The sequence below is a fragment of the Neodiprion pinetum genome, chromosome 1 (genome assembly GCF_021155775.2).
Source record: "Neodiprion pinetum isolate iyNeoPine1 chromosome 1, iyNeoPine1.2, whole genome shotgun sequence".
In the NCBI taxonomy this organism is placed as follows: domain Eukaryota; kingdom Metazoa; phylum Arthropoda; class Insecta; order Hymenoptera; family Diprionidae; genus Neodiprion; species Neodiprion pinetum.
The window spans coordinates 3,476,450-3,485,373 of record NC_060232.1 but is presented as its reverse complement, the minus strand read 5'-3'; the positions used below and the strand labels follow the sequence as shown (position 1 = coordinate 3,485,373).

The window sequence follows — 8,924 nt, the reverse complement described above, 5'->3', positions numbered from 1 at the left end:
GTCGATATTACGAGGCTGCGAATCGATAACGGAACTTTCGATTCCATCGCATAAATGACTGATTGGTCGAACCTGGCCGCAATAACAATGAATAATTTCCACGAATCATAAAATAGATATCTTAATCATGAATCTTATCCAGAATCCTGTTCAACGGTCCATTAAAAATTGGCGATATAACATTATGCGGTAAAGTGTTGGAGGAGACTTACCGATGGTTCAGTGACGACGAGAAGAATAATTTTAGCAGTTGGTAACGTAACTGGCCTCAGTTACCGACTCCACGTCAGCGATCCCGAACTTATCGACACTTGGTGCGATCCCGTGCAGTCCCAAAAGTCTTCTCAGTTTGAATCTCGGTCTGCAGCTTTGAGCTTCAATCCTCGCCAAATATCTTCTACCACTTGCTATTTTAAATCACGTTTAATATACGGGATCGTTTCACTCGACTTTCGCACAATATTCCCGCATCCGTGAACCGTCACAGGTGTAATATAAAATCCTGAGAAATTTAATTAAGCAACGTGGGACGCGGCCATAGTTGCGTCGAAGAAAGGAGATAACGCCCTCCGCGATTATTAATATAATTCCGGACGGAGAGCGAAGCCATATCTTAATTTCTGTCGCTGCACGTCTCCGTTTCCTCGTTTCACAGTCAAAACGCTTTCCGTCTTCCTTTTTCTCCCGCATTGCAGAAAACTGACTCTTCATTTTTTCTTTATTTTTTTTTTTTTTCTGTCTTCAAAAAAAAATAAAAATACATCTCGCTCCCAGAAATTTCGATGAATTATCCACCAGGCACTCTGTGAAGTAAAAAATCAGTTTTTTAAAATTCGCACCAACGAAAATTTGATCGAATTTTCGTGAGGATATTTTCACGAAACACTTTGCCCGGGAAGAATATTGATGTAAAGAAATTGAAAAAAATCCATGCAACATATGGATTCGCAAACACACGCGCACGCATGCGCGCACACACATCGAGGTATAAAATATGAATTTCTAAAACAAATGGTTATGTTTTTATAAAGGACAATAACGCCGCGTCTATCTATCACGCCGTCTATGCAATATTGGCATGCCCATCGTACGTAATATTGAAATTGTATTTTTTCGCAATATGAAAGTTATTTATGAAACGTAGCGGGCAATATACGGGATCTTCCCCCCCTCCACCCTCCCGCCTTTACCCTACCACCATATTTTTCCCCCGCTGCCGTCGCCGCGCGATGCGACATATGATATGATACGATATGATATGATACGATGCGATGCGATGCGACGAGACGCGATGCCTCGATACAAACGCATCTCCTCCTGCCCGTCGACGTGCACACTCCTCAAGGTGTCGGAGAAAAAGTCGTAGGAAAAGCTCAAAATCGTTGAAATTTTTTCAAAAAATTACCCTGAAATTCTCATGCTCATGAAAATCGGCAAAGCTTAAGCGTTTACCGTTCCTAATTTCCAGTTTTTTGTATTTTTCTTCTTTTTTGTTGCCGTTTTCCAATTTTTGGCACATGTTTACAATCGGGGGATGGTGTATACCCACCCCGAAACGTGGACGACGTGGAATCGGTCGAACCGGCGAGGCGACAGCTGTTCGTTGGTCGGGCGCGCACATCGATTGTCTCGGATTGTCTCGGTCCCGGTGATTGATGATCCTCGGGGGTGGCTAGTGGTGCCCGGTCCCTTTTCCTCTTCCGTGTCTTCCCCCTTTACCGCGTTTCTTCATTATACTCGCTTCCTTCCTGGTCCTCGACCGTAACTTTGACGCGTCGCGAAATTTCTGACTGCGATATTGGCAAGGAGGGCTGAAATCGAGAAAAGTGGTGTAAATTATTGGTGCTTAAAAACTGATTTGCAAAAGATTTCATCTCGCCCGCGATAAGATTATATGCGCTTCCGTCAACGCGAGGAACGGATTCTGCTCGCTCTTTCTGTCCCCGTCGGTTCACGTTAGGTTCCTTGAAACTCTGCCGCAGGATCATCCTCCGTTACCTACGAAGGAGAACGGTCTGCATATCCGAACCAGATATCCCGGCTCGCGACGCGTCGAAATCGACGAAGCGATAACAGCAGCCCCGTTTTACCAACCCGATCAGTCTTGGGAAATCAGTTAGATCAGTAAAAAATTGTTTTCAACGATTTTACACGAGATTTTGAATTTTGCTTGTCCCATTCGGCTTTCCCTTTCATCTACCTTCATTTTTTCCTTGGACGTGTTTTTGGAACACGTTTTTTAACCGTAATTCTGCCACATGCGATCTCCTCGCCCTTCCGCTGGACGATTTGACACGCATATGCACAACCTGGTTCCGTTATTCGAAAACTTTCACAGCGATGTGAGCTGCAAGCCTGACGACTGCATCGGACGTAATACGTGCCGCATATGGCATGGATATATTAGTAGAATATAAGTTTTTCTTTAGTACTAGTTGGTAGCAAGACTTTCAAAATAATGATCTCGGTTGGTAATATAATCTTACGAATCTCCAAGTCCTGCCATTAAGAATCATTCAAACTTTCACATCAGAGTTTCATACATCTTTTCAATTCCATAATACAATTATAATTACCAACTGTACAAAGCTGATACAAAAACTTTTCGAATCGAATTTCGTAAATGGTCGATATTGTAATGCGAATGAAACATTTATAATCACCAATCCACTGTATGCTCCATTCCGAGAAAGGTTGTTCGGCACTAAATCGTTGTCCTCGGCGATCCGGTAGGCGATCAAAAAGTGCGTTTGAGTCTGCGGTCTGCAGCGAGAGGCGTAAATGCGCCAACTGGTAGACGAACGCGAGAAGTCGCACCCCGGTATTCGGGGATCGGATACACCAGTTGCTGTGAATGAGAGAGCCGGCTATACCTGGGCTCTCCGAAGTCATAAATCACTTTCCCCTGGTGCTCTACCCCTCGGTACGGACCAGCGACAGAACCCGGTCGAACAGCGGACCGGCAGCATCACCTGGAGTTCTCCGGACTACGCTGTATTTGGCGAAGAAGGTTGGAGAAGCTGAAACCTCCGGATTTTAAACTCAGGTAAAAATAAGGAATAAGTCAAAGTGAACAAATGACGTGTTATAAAAATTCGGGATATTGAAAGTAGGTATGTTACAAATGCGTAACGACGGATCTTCTCGGCTAGTTTTGCTGCTCTCTTCGCGTTGCATCATTGCAACGGGATAACATCGGACGGGATTTTTGCGAGTCCAGCATAACCGGATGAGGAATTAATCGTCGGGTGTTAGCGGCGCCCCATTCTGCAGGGCGAGAAGAGGGGTGGGTTGCAGGATCTGGGGGGGGGTGGAACTTTGGAAAGGCCCTCAGGAGTACGGGGAAAGAGAGGGGAAGCTATAAATTTCGTACACTTGACACGGATTCAAAATGATCCCCTTTATTGCAGGATTCCCGCGTTAGTTGTGCTGTGGCCTGCCAGCCAGGCAGTCGCGCCCACCGCGTTGAGGAAGAAAATCGCCGTCCAGTTTCAAGTGTTTTCAGATCTAATTTCCGTCCACCGAGTTTTACGGTAAACGTGCGAAACATTCGCAACGACGATTCGCGAGTGCGTGCGACTTGATCAGTGAACTATTTTACATTATTATTCCTCGGTGATGGATGTGCGACGTCGAACGATTTTGCGAGGTTGGCGAAACTCTCGGACTTCAAAACTGTCGGAAAAAACGTGAAACTTTTTTACACGCTCTGGGTTGAAATTTTGACGAGACTCCGAGGATCCGGCGCTAACTTGAAGCGAGTGACAGACCGATGGGAAATCGTTACTGTGGTATAACGACGTCACGATTCACGGGGGTGGAAAATCGCGGCTTATACGAATTGTCAAAAATCATTCCAGGGATGAGAAAGAAATTTAAAAAATCTTAGACGGACGATCGGCGTTTGATCAAGCTCAATGTTGTGATCAATGCACGCGAGCTATTTTTTTACATTTGTTTCAAGATAAAACTACACCTAATCTTATTATTTCATCCCCCTTGATCCCAATTTGCTTCTTACTTTGTCGATCTTTAATTACTTACGATGCACTGATCAGTCATTAAAAAAAAAATACAAGTTGCTCTTTTGGTGACTAAAATTACACGAATATAAAACTACAGAACAGTTGAAAAAAAAAATTGTTTCGACTAGTTTGAATAAAACAAGAGTGCAAAATTTGACGCAACCAGTCCAATTTTTTTTTATTTTTCCTCATTATTTTCTGCTCTTACTTTCTCCGCTCGCTTTGTTTCCACAGATCCTTTCACAGATCCAGATTCCCCAAGCGCGAATTCCCGGTGGCGCTGTAAGTGGCGGCGCATATCGAGTATTCGATGAACCGAGAAGGACTTGGCAAGGGTGGACGATGGCGCTGGTTGGCAGGGGTCACGAACAGTAGGTCCTGTTTTTCCACCCCGTCTGCTTCCCACGCAGCGGTTCGCCAACCAATCTAAAATCTCGTTCCATTTAATTCTCCTCCCGCCATAAAACCCTCGGTATTTCCACCCTTGCAGCGGCTATTTTTACGATAATGAATAATTATCGGGGTAGCGCATCTTCCTTTCTTCCACATACCGCGGAACGTGTTATACGTGTGCGTTGTTTCGTTGATTTCATTGCATTGGCAGAGTCTAATTATTCTCGAACATCATAAATGCAAATTTATATTCAATCGGAATATTGTTCGAGATTACGTTCGAGATTATATCCGAGGTTAACGACTCTGCGTGACAATAATGGACGCGAAATGTCAATTTGCATGATAATTAAACCATACCGGGATCTATGTAGCGAATTCATATCGGTATTCACGATTTGACCCATCATTTATTGCTACACAGTTTAAACCGGTTTTGGACGTAAATTTGATTTTTTCATAGTTCGAAAAGCTGAACGTTCGATAATTGTCTTCAAAATCAAATTCAAAAAGTCTACAACCGCGTTTTTTCAAATTTTATATTTAATATCATTTTCTATTCTCTGAACATTCGCAATAGTCGAACGAAAAAATTCGCGTACCGATAGTAAAAGTCGTTTATTTCTAAACAGCGAATAAAAAAATTATACACATCGTTGGACATACTGAATTAAAAACGATAATACATCGAAACAGCCATTTTGTATAGATTGTAACGTATTGATCGAGACTACCATCCGTGGCGCATCGGTACATATATATACGATATATATATATTATATATACATACAGTCTACATATTATACGTTGAATCTGAATGACAAGCCGGCAGATGGAATCGCTCCCCTTCTGCCAGCCCCCTTCGAAGTTTTATGCCGTCTACCAACCCCGTCTCTCTGGTTATACCCGCACATACACACCCCTTGGAACGTGGGTATGTATAATCGTGTACATGTGCAGCAGGGGTGGCTGAACTGACACAAAGGCAGAGGAATCACGTACACTAGTGCACCAATGTATTTTCACTGTGTGTTAGTTTCTGGCACCGCCCATTTATGCATCTCTGAAACGTACTTTTTAATTAAAAACCTGTGGAAACTACTGTGCTGCTCCTGCAGGAGGAACGGGACGCGGGGTGTAATTCCCGTTTATTAAATTAGCACACAATAGAAGTAAAACCGGCGGTCAATTTAAACGAACGTAGTTTGACAATCGTACAGACTCGACTAGTTTTTTTTCCAGCTAGGGGTACTAATGTGAAACGATCAAAGAGAAAAAGGGTCACATTGTCGAATTTTCCAAACGACCGGGCAAATCTTTATTGCCGTACTTCAAAGTGCAGAAAAAGTAGGAGTTCATAATTTTATAATGTCCATAGATAGTAAAAATGTGGAAAAGTGAAAATGTCGCGATGGTCAAAGTATATTGCAGAAAGCTGAAACATAAGATCGTCAAAATTCTAACTGTCATGTAAACACGGAATTCCACACTTTGGAAAATTTAATATTTTGACGCTTCTGTTTTGTAATCTTTCTAAATTTTTACTCTTGTCAATTTTTGTTCTTTCATAATAAACAGCAGATTTTTATTCGTAATAAATCTAGAAATCCCCTGCCTCGTTATTGGTCTACGGTATCGAAATGCTTGCGATGCGTACCAGTTTTCGCATTTCAATATAACACTGTCTGCGATAGTCATACACGTAAAACGTAATGAACCCCTATATGTCAACGGCCGTAACGACGTGCTCAATTAACCACTTGCAGACGGTTATAACCGATACGCAATATTTATGGACAGACTGGTAACGTTAGCGTTGCATGCCTATAGACACACTTATATTTGGCCGCGGTCGAAAGCAAGACAATGCAAGTAAGCCAATTACTAGCCCCTGCTGTGGAAAACTAACGTAGCTAACTGGCAGCGATGTCCTATGCTAATAAATGGTGTATTTAATACGGAGTTCCTTGTTTGGTCGGTTAATTCTGCATCGGGTCTTAATGGGCAACCGGAAATTGTTAACGGGTCTAAGATTTGGATTGATATTCTCGGTACCCGATTTAGGCGCTGATATCTTTTCCCCAATGAAGATTATACATATTACTGCGTTACACGGTCAGGGACAACCGTTTAAAGGTTCAATATTCGAGCTTCATGTTATATATTCTTCTCCCTGTTCTGCTTCTTCCTCTTCTGGCACTTCTCCATGGGAACGATGAATATATATTTCTTTGTTGCCGTATACTTGTGAGTTTCTCAATATTTCACATAGTTCTGAACAAGGTACAGCGAGTAGGTATGCATGCGACTCGAGGCTCTTTCGAGTCGATAAAAGTCCGCTGAATTCTGTTGGGAAATCCGAGAGGAGCTTCTGCCGTTCTGTGAGAATCTTCGCTGACGGCGGCGAGAGAAGAAAAGAACAGAAGATAAAAGAAAGAAAGGAAAAAAAAAGAAAAGAAGTTGAAAGCTCTTAGCGAATGGTAATTTGTTCGGGAAACGAAAAATATTTGCGCTCGCTTTTTCATCATCGCCATTATACACACTTCCATTATATGCATACCTTTCGTTTGAAACCGTGGATCACGTGATGGATCTGTCTAGCGAGAAAAGATTTTCACATCCTTCCGTTACGTAACGACAATTCCATAATCTGCAAGCTCGTCCAGAATTATTATTCCGATGTTTCCTGTGAAGAAATAAAAGATACTCGAAGTGTAGATTCACGGACCTCCGTGTAACGATCTCATCGATCACCTGCCAACTTATCGGTGACGCTAAGATCTCGGACGGACAGCCCTCAGGTCTCGGGGAAAAGACGGCGCACGGATTGCCGTGAGTAACGAGTAACCATTCGCTGAAAAAACTCTCTCGGGACAGACATCAAGTCGTCTTTCACCGGGCTTTACAGACTGCCTCCTAGATTGTCCGAATGTTTGCAACAGCTCGATTCCGACGGCTTCCTGCGGGACTCCAGAGACGTTCCCCCATCTCGTCCTCGCTAACCGAATCGTTTCCCACTGCCGTTGATAGTCCCGATCCCTCCTGATTTCGTTGAGACTTTATTTCTGGAAAATTTAACGAAAAATATTCAGAATCGTGTAGTAATTAAACGGACGCCACGACTTCGATCGACGTTTGCTGGCGTAACAGCTTGACGCGGAGAAACTGCGTGGCATCTGACAAGTTGTACCGATCCACCAGGACGTGTCATCCGTCTCGGATTGCGGATGATGAATGAACGGATCAGCTGATCAGCGGCTCCCCTTCGCCCACGCGAAAACCTGGAATTTAAAACTGTTGACATTGCAATGAGAAGAGTGGTATAATATTAGTCTTTAAGAATTATACAGGATTGACGAAAGCTCAGAAAGATTGAGAACTTAAATTACTTCTGTCCAGGTGTGACATCGAACAGCTATTTACTCTCTGACAGGAGATTTGAGGCAACGATGAATGAGGAGAAAAATATCGTTAGCGAGAACCCGGTCGCGATTATATTAAAAGAAAACAAAAAAAAAAATATAAAATGGAAAAATGAAAAACGGCGTCAATTAATCAAAACGGAAAATAAAAAAAGTTTCGAGAACACGTTTCACGTACGAGATGAATAATTTAGATCGAAACTTGGCGGTTAATTCAAAGGAGTATAATAGGAAAAATATACAAAAGGTGGAAACAGGGCTCCTGCATGCAGATTGAAAGGTAGCGGTGTGTGGACCTGTACTTACGACGAACGGTTAAGCGTAGTGAGAGGCGGCCGGCTTTTAAATAAATTATGATTAACACGCGAGGTGCAGAAGAGCCGGAGCAGCGGCGTTCCCTCCGCGAAATATAATATGGAGGGAAATTTCGCGTGCGCCAGCTTCGACGCTCCTCGACCCTCAAGGATCAATGCTTATGCTCCTTGCGCGTTCCTGCAGCCAGTTTTACTCCTCCGTCTCGGATATAATATGAAACTGGGTTACGTCCTCGGGTAGAGCGGTATTATACAGCTGGGATTTGAAATGTATCAGAAAAAGAGATTCTGCAGTCGAGAGCGTTTTTCACTCGCGGTATCTCTTTGAAAATGCATGAAAACACGCATACTTATATCATCTCGGCGAATAAGCGAGGCTCCCCGGTACCGGGCTAAGCTGCGACAAGGGGCGTGGGTGGATTTTAACCCCTCGCACAATTTCTGCCCAGAAAACCGGGCTCATCTCAATATAAACGTTACTTTCGTCGTTTTAACTTTTATTGCACCGTCTCGCTTCCGTTTCGCTGTTATCTTTTTCGACCGCTGTAATCTCACAAATTTCTATAAAACGATAAATTCGTTTCACGTACTCAACGAAATACGTAAAAATTTCACCTTCCTTCAATGTAGAAAAGCCAATAATGTTTTATATTTTTTATAGATACGCAGTCACCCTTTTTTTTACTCTTTATTATTTTTTTTTTTTTTTATGCAACGCGCGAATTTCAGTCATACAAAGCGTATAAAATATACCGATCGTATAAACTCTG

The 8,924-nt window shown here is 42.8% G+C and overlaps 1 long non-coding RNA gene across 1 annotated transcript; it reads right to left on the bottom strand.

The window, feature by feature from the left end:
• Window positions 1–722: 722 nt before the first annotated feature.
• On the bottom strand, window positions 723–2,873 carry LOC124219442 (uncharacterized). Its single transcript, XR_006883390.2, has 3 exons — window positions 2,664–2,873; window positions 1,550–1,811; window positions 723–803 (listed from the first exon to the last, which is right to left on the bottom strand). It is a non-coding gene; the product is annotated as an uncharacterized lncRNA (long non-coding RNA).
• Between the last annotated feature and the right edge of the window lie 6,051 nt (window positions 2,874–8,924).